The sequence below is a fragment of the Maniola hyperantus genome, chromosome 10 (assembly GCF_902806685.2).
Source record: "Maniola hyperantus chromosome 10, iAphHyp1.2, whole genome shotgun sequence".
Classification (NCBI taxonomy): domain Eukaryota; kingdom Metazoa; phylum Arthropoda; class Insecta; order Lepidoptera; family Nymphalidae; genus Maniola; species Maniola hyperantus.
Genome location: NC_048545.1, coordinates 10685578 through 10699167, shown reverse-complemented (window position 1 = coordinate 10699167; position 13590 = coordinate 10685578). Strand labels below are relative to the sequence as shown.

Genomic DNA, 13590 nt, shown 5'->3' with positions numbered 1-13590 from the left:
TAATTAACTTAAAGTAATTGACGGTTTTGATTAAGTAACATTTAAGTCACTCGTTTATACTTTAAAATTATAAGTATATTACAAGCGACCCGCCGCGCGCGGACCTCGCACGGGTAGCTTATTACAATTTCGCAGGGAGCTTTTAAAAAAAAATATACTGGTGAAAGAATTTTCAAAATCGGTTCAGTAGTTTCAGAGATTACTTCCTACAAACAAACTTACAAATTTTACCTCTCTATAATATTAGTATAGATTCTGTCTAAACAAGTCAAATAACCTACAGTAATTTGACCTGCTTTCGCATTTTTAATTTGTTCTTAGTCAATTCGGTTAAAAGATATCAGATTTTATGGCTACTAAAATCAATAAAATTATGAATTTATTTTCGAATGACGGAGGCTATATTAAGATTATGAATATAATTGGTGTCTAGTTCACACCTATTTCATACAAAGTTGCGTCTATAAAAGAGGTAAGGGTCACGATGCAGTATGCATGTATTGCTCCTAACTTACTGACAATGATTGCTTTTCGGTTTGTACGATTGCGGCCTGAGATTATCGCAAGTCATCTGCTGAGTCAACCGCAGATGGTAAATTCGCTATGTATACCTAAAGCTCTTACGCAGAGCTATTGCGTTAAATAGTTCAGTTTGTTTAAGTCGACCAACCTATACACGCAATTGAACACTTGGATTCTATGACACAGATGGAAATTTCATTATTTGATCCTTTTGGTGCTTGCATGTGATATTTTTGTGTATTGCCATAAAAATGCCAATAAGAGGGTGACCTAATACAACTGCAACATATAATCCGTACAAAATGACTCCTCAAGCGCCATTACTCTATGGGTCAACTGTCATACGGAAAGTACCGTTTTCATTAAAAATAAGGATTAAAATCGTTACTTGTGACATGAAATTTGACACAAAAAGTTAAAATGGTCCGTATATTTTTTTTCCAAACATTTCATCGTAAATAACATCATCACTTACTAGAGGTGATATCGCAAACCTATCAATAAGTGCATAATTAAAAACTGGATCATCTGGAATCGTCTAATTAATATTAATTGGTTTAAACAAGTTATAAAAATGTAGATAAACTTGAAGAAGCAGATCGAATACTTTTATTTTTAAAAGTTTTATGTTTTCTACGGTCCTTTCGCTTTTTCTCTAAAATACAAATCCCATAATCGTAGAGTAAACTGTTTATTTTCTGCTAACATTTTATTATTTTCATAGTAAATACCAATAAAACACATCAAAATGTCATCCTCGATAAAGGGAGACCTTTCTCATCGTTTGCAGGTTAACACGACGACTGGATCCCAGTGACATTTAAAATCTATAGAAATTCAACGAAGTACCTATTGGAGCCATCCGTGTAGGAAAACCACGACAATCCAAGTTCAATAAATCTAGCTTATAAATCTATTCATTGTTCAAATTCCTCATCTTTACTCGTAAACCCGTAATCAATTTGATTTACAATACAAGAAATGTCGTAGCTGGGGTTATTCACTTCAATGTGAATTAGAAGTAAGTTCCTACCAACTGCGATTTTAAGTACTCAGGTAGTCAATACAAAGTTTCGACTAGTCAATACAGAACTTATTTTATTTATTTTTATTTTTCATGTATCAAAATTGTAGTTACAAAGTAACAATAAATTAAGTTACATTGGAAATGCTTAAATCTCTGAACAGAGATTTCTTCCAGTTTCCCATTCAATGTTACGGTACCTACTAGAATAATTAATAACTTACTCGGTTATAAAATAAATCCAACACTATTCGAAGAACGATTTGTGAATATTGCAAAAACTTCTAAAAGCTTATAAGCAGGACCTTATAAAACAACTAAGATCTCGCTATTTTTACAAACAGTGTCTCCGTCTACTCTTACTTCAACACAACTAGGTACATCATCAAGAGTCTCTTGATGATGTACCTAGTCTATAGTACGCGATAGGTTGAGATGGCAATCGGAGTTGGAACAGCCCGCACACCGACACAGTCCACGCGCTAACCCGCTGCGAGATAGCGCGGGTTACGTGCGGGTATGTGGGGCGTCCCCCTGCCTCTTACCCCGATTGCCATCTCGATCTATCCTGTAGGACCTACCTAGCAAGTTGAATCTACCAAGGTCCCGAGGACCCGTTATCGGGACAACGTCGTCACGAACCCTTTGAAACGTGAACCCTTTGCTATTACAAGCATGTTTATTTCCAGACATCGTTCAATGGGTCATCTTCGTGCTGTTTTTGATCAATCACTTAATTTACGACTTCTGAAGCCATCGCATCACGGACTATTGAGGTTAGAGCGCATGGATGCTAACCAAAGGTTCGAACGTTGCTATGTATTTGTCACCTACTTTATATTTTGATCACGAGTTCTTCAACGAAGGAAAGCATTAAGAGGAAACCAAACCACGAGATAATTTTTAAGATATACCCATGTAAGGGCGTTTGTGCACTCATCCGTATTCGGTTCGTATCCGTGATTCTTCGAAGTGGCCGTCATATAAATACGTACGTACATTCGATTCGTATTTTTTACGGATCCGTAAAATCACGGATGAGTGCACAAACGCCAGGCGCTTGTTTTACTCTAAGCAAATTCTCGAGTGGTAGAAACACCGAGGTAACTCATTCTAAAAGTATTGCTTTGTGTAGCACTATCTAAAAATATGCTGAAAATATATTTTTTCTTTCTAAAAAACTAAAATAGCGTCAAACGTGATAAGTTTAATATCGATTTATCAATTTAACCAAATCAAATTAAATCCCAATCCTTTGTTTCTTTTTAACCGATTTCCAAAAAGGAGGACGTTCTCAATTCGTCACGCAATTTACACATTATGTTGTTACTATATCTTCAATATTATTTCTTTAATTTTTATAATATCCTCTACCCTAAGGTTGCCTGGAAGAGATCGCTATTTTAGCGATAAGGCCGCCTATTGTACATGCTATCTTTGTTATATTTCTATTGTGTTGGTTTTGGTGTACAATAAAGCATATTTTACTTTTTACTTTACTTATAAAATGAAAATTCTAAACTTAAGAAGAATAAACTCGACCAGTATATTATCTAAAAGGTAAGTTTCGCACGAACAAGCGACGTATCCATGTCCAATAAATAATGCTAATAACGTGTGCATTAATATTAAAACCATCGGTAAGCTGGGCAATTAATTGGCTTCTCATGTTAAAAGCTCGGTAGGAATAGCTCCGAGCTATTTTACAGAATTTCTAATTTCATTATCCATGTAGAATGTAATGGTATACTGTTAACGTTAGTGGAGTAGTAATTTTGTTATTTACTGGAATTTAATTTAATTTCCTATGGTTATTGCATGGACTAAGAAATTGTTATCAGCGTAAATGTAATCGAAAATGTGTATAATTCAAACTAAACCTTTTAGAAACTCTAAAACTCCAAACAGTTGTTTCTGGTATCTAATCTATTATTATTGGTTGTTTTTCCCCCAAGAATAGCTAAGATGAAATGCGAAAGTATGTTAGTTCGTCCTTTAGTCACTACACTTGATTTATTAACCTGGATAAGAACTTTACCTAAGAACTTAAGACCTGAATAGTGACATAAGCTACTTTTTATCCCGGAAAATTGAGTTTCCACGGGATTATTAAAAACTTAAATCCATGTGGACGAGGTACACTTATCTGATCGTCACGTATTCAATACCTTAACACTCAGTTATGATTGCGTCAATCCACCAATCATATTAAAAACTAGGTGATGCCCGCGACTTCGTCCGCGTGAGTTTCCGGGATAAAAAGTAGCCTATGTCCTTCCCCGGGATGCAAGCTATCTTTTTACCAAATTTCACCAAAATCGGTTTAACGGATGGGCCGTGAAAAGCTAGCAGACAGACAGACAAGACAGACGGACAGACAGACACACTTTCGCATTTTAATATTAGTATGGATGGGCCAAATATTTTGAACTTAAGCATTAAAATTAATTCAAAAACTATTTCGAGCCTGACTAAATTCATTAGTAGGTATTGATGCATATTCTTATTTCTCATTCAAACAAAAAAGTAGTTATTGATATTGGGTGCATATTCTCGTTACTAATTCAAACAAAAAGTGAAAGGTAAAAAAATGGTAATTGCATTGGTTGTAATAACTAATTAATTAATAGTTCAATTGAATTACTTACTGAGAATTTGCATAACTGGTCTGCGATAAGTAGAACCGACTCTGATAATTTTAAGTACGGAATTGTCTGCAGAGAAAGTGTCTGTTTTTGGGGCAACTTCAAAAGTTTCAATCCCATTAATTTTATCGAAATAAAATTTTATCGAACCTTAACAACTTTAATTAAATTTTATTTAAAATTGTTATCAAAGTCTCTAGATACCATTCAATTGTCAATAAATTGTTTAACTTCATTTATTGTTATGACGATTCTATTGCCCAGCCCGATCTGTCCAGTAGTTTGAGCTGTTCGTTGATAGATCGGACCAGTCACCTTTTCCTTTTATATAATATAGATTATAGTAGGTAGGTATGAATTATTGTTAATATTATGGCTAAGTGAGCTGCACTGAATGATTTCGATTTCGTTTCTAATACAAAATTGTCGTGTCTCTTTAGTTCAAAGGCGAGGTCGTCACATTTGGCCCGGCACGATAATGTCGCGGTTACAAAAGTCACGCGCCTTGTTCAATATCAGATTTGCGACCAAAAAATATATAGAAACTTTAAGCCGAGTAATTTGGTCCAATTACTTCGGTGAGCTGTGGTTTTTATTTTGAGAACTCAACTTATTTTTCGAAGTTTTGTTTTGGTAGTTTAAGTACCGTTGTAGGTAGGTAATGAGGTCGTACAGAGTAAAATTTTCCTCTGCCAGAATTTTATCTTAGTTTGTATCTAGTCCCAATGAAACAACATTAGTTTTCTTTTAATTTGCATTGTCCAGTGCATAGTTGCAGTAGCAGTTATTATTATAAGTTTTAATTTTATTACATTTGAAATAGAAAATAATATACTAAACTGGTTTGGTCGCTGTTATTGTTTCTAATACAAACGTAGTTTAATATTTGAATTTTATCTGGTGGATAGTACCTATGAGGTACGTACTTTTGCATGCAATGAAAATGAAAACTCGAGAAAGTAAGTAATTTGGTTAGGCAAGCTATGGTTTTTGTTTTGAGTTTTTTTTATAATTAACTAGGTAAGTTTTTATTAACATTTCTGCTAAGTCTTTGATCATTGTTATTATCTGATCTTAAGGTGCATAAGGGTCAGTAATTGACTGAAATACCAAAATTATTTACAAAATCAGCAAAAGTACCCATATAAGTAGTATCAATGAAATAATATTATAAGCTGGGCTTTCATTTTTAGCGTTAGATATTTCTCTATGCACGCTTTCTAATTCAATAATCTGAATCAACAAAAGAGCATAAACCAAACTCATAGAACCTAACCTTATTAGACTACATGGACCTATAAGGTTTCTTGTCGATCTAACTTCCCATTGTAAGATTCCCATACAAAAGTACCTAAGTATGACCTAAGGAAGTAATGCCTATTTATAAAGGTGATCGTAAACTATGAGACGACCCGCAATCAAATCAAATCATTTACTTGCTGATTGTAAGGATTTTACAGAACTTCCAGAACTTTGGAGTGTGTATTGTTAGAATCCTTATATCATCCCGGGTGACACTGGCTATGCCTAAATTTTTTAAATAAAATTCTATATGGCACCATTTTCAGATGTAATTTTTTTACTTTTAGTTCGTTTTTTGGCAGGGCAGTCATGTTTTTTTTTTTAATACGAGTTGTTAACGATACTGAAAATGCGACGTCGGTTGTGGTGCACCGAAGAAATGTTGATGATTATAGCAGAGGTCAGCACTGACGTGACTTCTTACACGCTTTTATCGCGCACCCGATGTTGCTAATCTAATGTCATTCGCACTTTTTTCCACGCACACGCAAACTGTGGAATTCGCCGGTGTTCCTACTAGATCACAACATGCAGTTATTCAAGGTTTGCAAATGTTTATGAGCGGCGGTAATCACTTAACAGGCAGGTGGCCCGCCAGCTGGTTTGTTCGCTATTTTTATTTAAAAAAATCGATTTTCAGTACTTACTGAAAAATGTGTCCCTTCGCGGCTCTTACGCCGCATTTAGACCTTGCGCCAGTGTGCGATCTCCTTTATTTCACTTATGAATACGGCAGATAAAGCCGTTACTTAGCATCTGCTCGCTTAAGAAAGCCCCGCACGTTCTGTTATTGTTCCCGTGTTTACAATACGTCTTCATAATGCGAGTGCATGCATAAAATCGTAAAACAAAGGCCTCATAAACAATCCTTGCAGACTGTCAATTTTGCATTAAGAGATATTTTCGTTAGCTTACTCTGGGTATCGTGAACCTTTTTCTGGTGACGCTTCGCTAACTGTAATTACGTATTATCTTATTACCAAAACTTTGAACGGTTTAATTATTTACGATAACAGTCTGAAACTGCGATCAAGCTTAGGTAGTTCTAGTGGAACTTTGATCAAAATTCGAACAATATTTTTGAGTAGACTACCTTATTTGCTCGCGAATTTGTCCGCGTGGACTACACAATTTTCAAACCCCTATTTCACCCCCTTAGGCCCATGGGTTGAATTTTCAAAAATCTTTTCTTAGCGGATGCCTACATCATAATAGCTATCTGCAAGCCAAATAGCCTGATCCGTCCAGTAGTTTGAACTGTGCGTTGATAGATCATTAATTCAGAGTCAGTCAGTCAGTCAGTCACCTTTTCCTTTTATATATTTAGATAAATCGAACTTTATGCTTTATAACTGTTAAATTTTTGTTACGTTCCGATGTTATTCCGTGATGCATGCACAAATTGCATGCATTTGTGTTATATTTTTGTAATTACTTACTAAGTACCTATTATACTAACATACAGCCTCTCCTACTCTAGTATACTTAGTAGCTGTAGTAAGTAGGAACATGAGAGGGATCTTGTTCAAATGCAAATCTGGCAATAGCATTTCTCAGTAATGCAATGTTCTAAACAAAATACCTACTTAATTTAATAACAAATTATGTACTTTTGCCATGAATTTCGATTAGTACTTCGTCGGAACTGATTTTGAAATAAGTAGTTAGGCATAGATTTCTAGACAAAAACAAAGTTAAAGTAAATCTTAGAAGTGATTAGGCAAAAGGCCTGTTTCGTTGAAGTAACAGACAAATAAATACATGTATTTAGGCTTCCCCATTCAGCATTCAGCTATGTCATTCTCTAAAACGCTGTGTTTCGTCGTTCAGCTCGCCGTCGAAATATAATATGTGATACATTTCATTTTAAGTTGCAGATTTTTTTTGCAAAGTAACTATTATCTATACTTATCTTTGATTTCCGAACCGTTGATTGTCAATTTAATGTAAAAACTAGCTAACTTTTATAGGAGTCTTAAAAATTATCGAGTCTATTAAATTAGGTAATAGTTTAGTTATTGATCACAGTGATCGATATATTTATCTACAATAAAAAACTGCAAACCGATCAGAATTGAACCAGCATTCGTCATCTTGGCAAAAATGTTCTCTTTCGCTTTTACGAATTGGGATAGGAATGACCAATAGATTAGCAAGAAGTTCTTAATTCGACGCGATTTTTCTTTTATATCTTGCTTCTGTCAAATAATTTTCATTTCCTCTCTTTAAAGCGAGACTGTGTGGTTAGAGAATGGGACTGTAGAGTAGCCTGGCGTAATCATTTACAGTTAAGCTCGGACGTTACAATGTCTCGTTTGTTACTAATATTCCGTAACTAGGATTTATGCCTCCGCTACAATATGACAAGTGCTCTAATATTTTAAATGACGAAGAATAGCAATTCTGTACGCGATTATGCTAAGAACTGAATATAAGCCTAGCTAACCTAACCTAACGTAAGCTCCATACAGCAAATCTAAACTTAATACTACCTACTACTACTAGGCCACAAAGTGGTAAAAAGCGTGATATACGAGGGGCTTGCGTACAAAACTGTGTACTTAATTACACTTCTGATCAAAATCCTTTTATTTTTCTTTGTTCTGGATGTTTTTAGCTCACTGAATACGAATCTTAACTTATTTCCAAGCCGGAAACTGTGCTTAACTTGAGTCCAAAGTTCGTTAAATCGATAACTAGTACATCTCTGAAGTTATTTTGATGAAACGGCCTACGTTTTGTTTGAAATCAGCTGTGCGAGAATCGAGTCCTAAGTTCGTGATTTCGATCAAAACGGCATAATTACAGAAAAGTTTCTGAACAACTGTTAATTTCGTACAACCACAGTTTGTTCGCCAGTTTCTCAGTTGAAAATAAAGAGTATTTATAAAAAGAACCGTTGTAAGAGAGAAATACCTAGATATTCGTTTAAGTGAAGATAAATATTATGATCAGGAAATTCATAAAGTGTTCACTAAAGTTAGCTATAAGTAGCAACCTTCTCACAGTAAACTATTTCTTAATGACTAAAGGGTCCTCAGGTCATGTAAACAGTGGAGATTTCTGAGCATCATTATTTTAAAACGGTTTCAATAGTGAATCAATTACAATATTTATTAACAATCCCAGGAGAGCACTGCATTGTTTAAAAGTTTATGTTAATAGTTAGAAACAAACAATAGCATTAAATCAACAAGTGAATCCGGAACGATACCAAACAAGTCTAGTAACACAATATAAATCATATTACTTAGCAACTAGAATGCCGTTGAAATGGTGCTTTCATCTTCTTTTATTAATTTGGATCAATTAAGTAAGGCGTTATTGAGTTTCGTTGAACGAATCGTATTATGGTATTTTATATTTATATAAATATAGCAAAATAAATAACCCAAAAATTTCCAGAATAGGGAACGTTGATGCCAGTTTTACGATTGTTGACTCTACTTATTAAGAGGTCTACTCGTATATTCAAGAGTGGATGCATGATACTGGCTGATGATGATGATGATGAAAATGATATAAGCATATATACTCGTACAATTATTGCCCTACATACATATAGTATTATTGTACATTTGATCTCTTTGTCCACGAACGTCGTCTATTTATTTACAAGAGATAGGTAACTGACCAAGAAAGCAAAGTCCATAATGCGTCTTTAGCTCTATACTCAGCATATTTTTTATAGATGACGATGAAGACTTGCGGTACTATAGAACTAAAATAAATATCGAAGAAATTCTCTAAGGATAAAACCTCTTCGAAGATCGGGCTCAAAAGTCAGATGGCTTCCGTTTACTGAGGTCAAGAGCCACAAATATCACGATTCAGAATATGAAATGTATTGAAAGACGTGTTTGTTTTTAAAGAATATTAACCCTGTTATATGACTATTATTATATAGATACCTTTCTTCTGCAAGCTAAGCATTGTACTGCAATTGGTGAAGTGTGAACTTTCAACAAAGTCGGTTACAGTCCGTTCTCTAAATATTTTAACTATTAAGGCTTCAAAAGAGATTTGTTAATATAAATTATGAACCAGTTCAGTTCAGTAGAAAGAGTGGGTACAGCTAAAAGATATTGCCGTAACAAGTAGGAGGCAATAAACTGGCTATTGGCAGACATTGGCATTACTAAAATGGTACCTTTTCTGTACTTCACCAATGAGCCACGCCTACGTCCCTCCACCAATAGACGAATAAATAACCAATAAATAAGCTAGATTATTTAGTTGTACGTTGAGCTCAGATCTGAACCTGTTTCCATTGGCCTAAGACAAACTATCCAATAAATTTATATCGGTCGCTTTGGAAACATCAATAAGAGCTCCTCCATATTATCCGATCCGATATAACAGCCATGAAAAAGTCGCTGGGTTGATGTATTGTTCTCAGTAGTTGTTGATTGTTGACATTTATTTTAAATTTAGTCAAAAATATTTAATATCAATTTTAATCTTGAAGGCAAAAATGTTAATTGTTAAAGCCCCAATAGATGCAAAAACTAAGGAATGGTTACTTAAATACCTTTAATCCCACCAACATTACTTGGGCCTACGTTATTTTAGAAGTAAGACCCTCATTTTGGAATATTTCTCGTATTGGGAGAGTCTCATTCTGTACGTTTCGCAAGAATGTGTGCCATTATTCCTATTATATCTTAGGTCCTGTCGTACAAGTATCGGGTTCCGATATCGTATCGGATACTGTACAAATGCTCTGTTATGAAGCACTATGAGGTCGGCTGACAACTTGACAACAGTATGGACTGGTTTTTGTTGAAAGCCAGTCAAAAGCTTATGGCTAAAGCATCGTGTATTGAAGTGTCAGTTATTAGTTACCGTCATGTGTTCTTTCCATGTGATCCTGTTGTTTGTAGTAATAGATTTTTATTACTGCTCAAGGTACATGTATTATGTAGAGTGTAGACAGGTTTACGACACAAAATTTCCATTAAGATTTTCACAAGGCTTTCAATCGTTGTATTGAATAAGTTACCCCTCTTTGACAATCTCTCTAGCACTGTGGTTTTATATTACACTAGCTGATCCCCGCGGCTTCGCCCGCGTAGATTTAGGCTTTTAAAGATCCCGTATAGCCTATGTCACTCAGGAATAATGTAGCTTTCTACTGGTGAAAGAATTTTTAAAATCGGTTCAGTAGTTCTAAAGATTACCCCCTACAAACAAACTTAACGACATTACCTCTTTATATAATATAGCTGATCCCCGCGGCTTCGCCCGCGTAGATTTAGGTTTTTAAAGATCCCGTATAGCCTATGTCACTCAGGAATAATGTAGCTTTCTACTGGTGAAAGAATTTTTAAAATCGGTTCAGTAGTTCTAAAGATTACCCCCTACAAACAAACTTAACGACATTACCTCTTTATATAATACTAGCTGACCCGCCCCGGCTTCGCTCGGGTGGAATTTAGAAAATCGAGGTGGGGGTTGAATTTCCGAAAATCCTGAAATACATAGGTATTTCTTCATTTGTTGCCGAATTACTCATAGATCTAAACTCCCCTCCCGCACGCGCACCCCCGCCTTGGTTACGCCCACTTCGCAACGGGCCGTGCAGCAGAAATCGTAATATTTTAATTTCGCCATAACTTCAAAACCAAACGTCCAATTTTAATCATTCAAAGACCAAATATTATCTCCATAAACTGTTCTTAGTGATGAAATCATTTATTTTGATAAGGATTAATAGCATGAGTAAAATAAACGCGTTTAAATGTAGTCCAAAAAAATTCAAGATTTTTAAATAAAAAAATGGTTGCTGTGCCTCACTCGACATAGATGGGTATAGTGTGTCGCGGACTTTTTTGTAGATATTTATAAGATCTACAATTAATTAGAACATTTTATGGTTCTATCTTTTATAGTTTAGGCAGCGTACGCAAAATAAGTAACTTTTCTGGTTGATTTTTTACACCTTGTGTCCGAAAAACCCAAATATCTTACGGAACCCTATTTTTTTTCGAAAATAAAATATAGCCTATGTTACTCGTGGATAATGTAGCTTTCGAATGGTGAAAGAATTTTTAAAATCGGTCCAGTAGTTTTTGAGCCTATTCAGTACAATCAAACAAACAAACAAACAAACAAACAAACAAACAAACAAACAAAGTTTTCCTCTTTATAATATTAGTGTAGACTAGCGAACCGCCCCGGCTTCGCACCGGTAGCTTATTAAATTTTCATTAAAGGATTTTAAATTATTTTTTAAATAAAATATAGCCTATGTCACTCAGGAATAATATAGCTTTTTACTGGTAATGTTTTTTAAAATCGGTTCAGTAGTTCCAGAGATTACCCTCTACAAATAAACTTACAGACTATCTCTTTATAATATTAGTATAGATGGGACGTACCAGGTTCGATTTCTGACTGTTAAAGTGATTTCATCATAAGGTATCATAACCGATCCACTACTGAGCACAGGTCTCAGAATGAGAAGGGTTTATTTATTACTCTCCTGGTAAGCATGCTTCATTCTGAGATTTCATCGTCATTCATCATGAGATAACAGGTAGGCATTTGTCATCGTAAAGTACCTACTTAGACAGGGATTTTAAAATAAAGTTAAAATAACTAAGAGAAAATAATTAACTGCGGATTTACGAGTAGCTTAATGAGACCTGAAGTTACCGTACTACGTACGCGAACCTCGCAAGGAATGAGTGATATCTAACATTTTACTTTCTTTTCTGTTATATAATGTCTACAGGAGTGCAGTCAGGATAATCATCTCTTATTAGAGCATATTTCCTGCTATCTCTTACATTCATTTTAATTTTCACCGCTATTAAAACGGTGAAGACGACCGCTAGGGAGGATGTTTTAGGATCTCCATTTGCAATTGAAAGCTAGGACATGTTCGAAAGCAGGACTTGAAAGTGAATATGGGAATGTTAAAGCAGCTTTATCACAGACAGTAAAAATCGCAAACAGGAAAAAGTATTGCAAGGTAGGAAAAAATAAATATTATTTAGTTCGCTGAAAAGTACGATAACATTGAGATTTAAAGAAGTCTTTTAATGGAGTATGTTTTGGATTTTTTAATTTTCATTTCGTCAAAATCAGTTTAGCGGATGGACTATGAAAAGGTAACAAACAGATGGACATACAAACTTTCGCATTTATGGTATGGATTAGTATGATTAGGTAAGCATGGTGATGAGTGAGGACACTGTCTGTTCCATAGACCAAGTATGGCGTTAATTATAAATACCCACGCATGGTAGTGCGCCCTTGCAACTTCTAAATATCAACGAATTCTTAGAAATACAAACAGGAACAGCACTGTATATTTTCTTACAGACAAGGACATATCCTTAGAAGAACAGTCAACTAGTTAACACTAGTCTTTATTCCTCGCGCAAGTTATGTTTAGCTACACAGTCCGCCTACGTACCGTTTGTATGAACTGCGATTCGTTATACAGAACTGCGACGGAGACGGCAGGTGGCTCTATAACATGGACAGGTAAAGATATTGTAGTGTGGGTAAATAATTTTTATCTTGATTTAAATCTGGGATCGGTGAGAACTCTAGAGACTACTTAAATCGAGTCCTGTTTACGTACCTACCTACTATAGAAAATCTAAATATATAAAAGGAAAAGGTGACTGACTGGCTGACTGATCTATCAATGCACAGCTCAAACTACTGGACGAATCGGGCTGAAATTTGGCATGCAGATAGCTATTATGTCTACTACATCCGCTAAGAAAGGATTTTTGAAAATTCAACACGTAAGGGGGTAAAATCGGGGTTCGAAATTTGTGTAGTCCACGCGGATGAAGTCGCAGGCATAAGCTAGTACTTTATATTTTTTGCGTCCAAGCCCCTAATTTATTATTTCAAAGGCTAGCATTTTTTTAAATACATGTAAATAAGTGCATACAGCATAAAATGCATGATTTAGGTATTTACTTACTTAGCTCACCTACGTTTCTACTAAAAAAACGTTCAAGTTATAGTGACATGACATGATCAGCCTGGCTGTCCAGCGCAAACGATGCAGCCAGTATTTTGGCACCATTCCACACGAGCTAGCTTTAAGTTTTATTGTAACATTTTCAATAT

The 13590-nt window shown here is 35.0% G+C and overlaps 1 protein-coding gene across 3 annotated transcripts in view; it reads right to left on the bottom strand.

Annotated features, from left to right (window-relative positions):
- Cad99C (cadherin 99C) overlaps positions 1-13590 on the bottom strand; it is a 169658-nt gene that overhangs the window by 74442 nt on the left and 81626 nt on the right. The window lies entirely within an intron of this gene.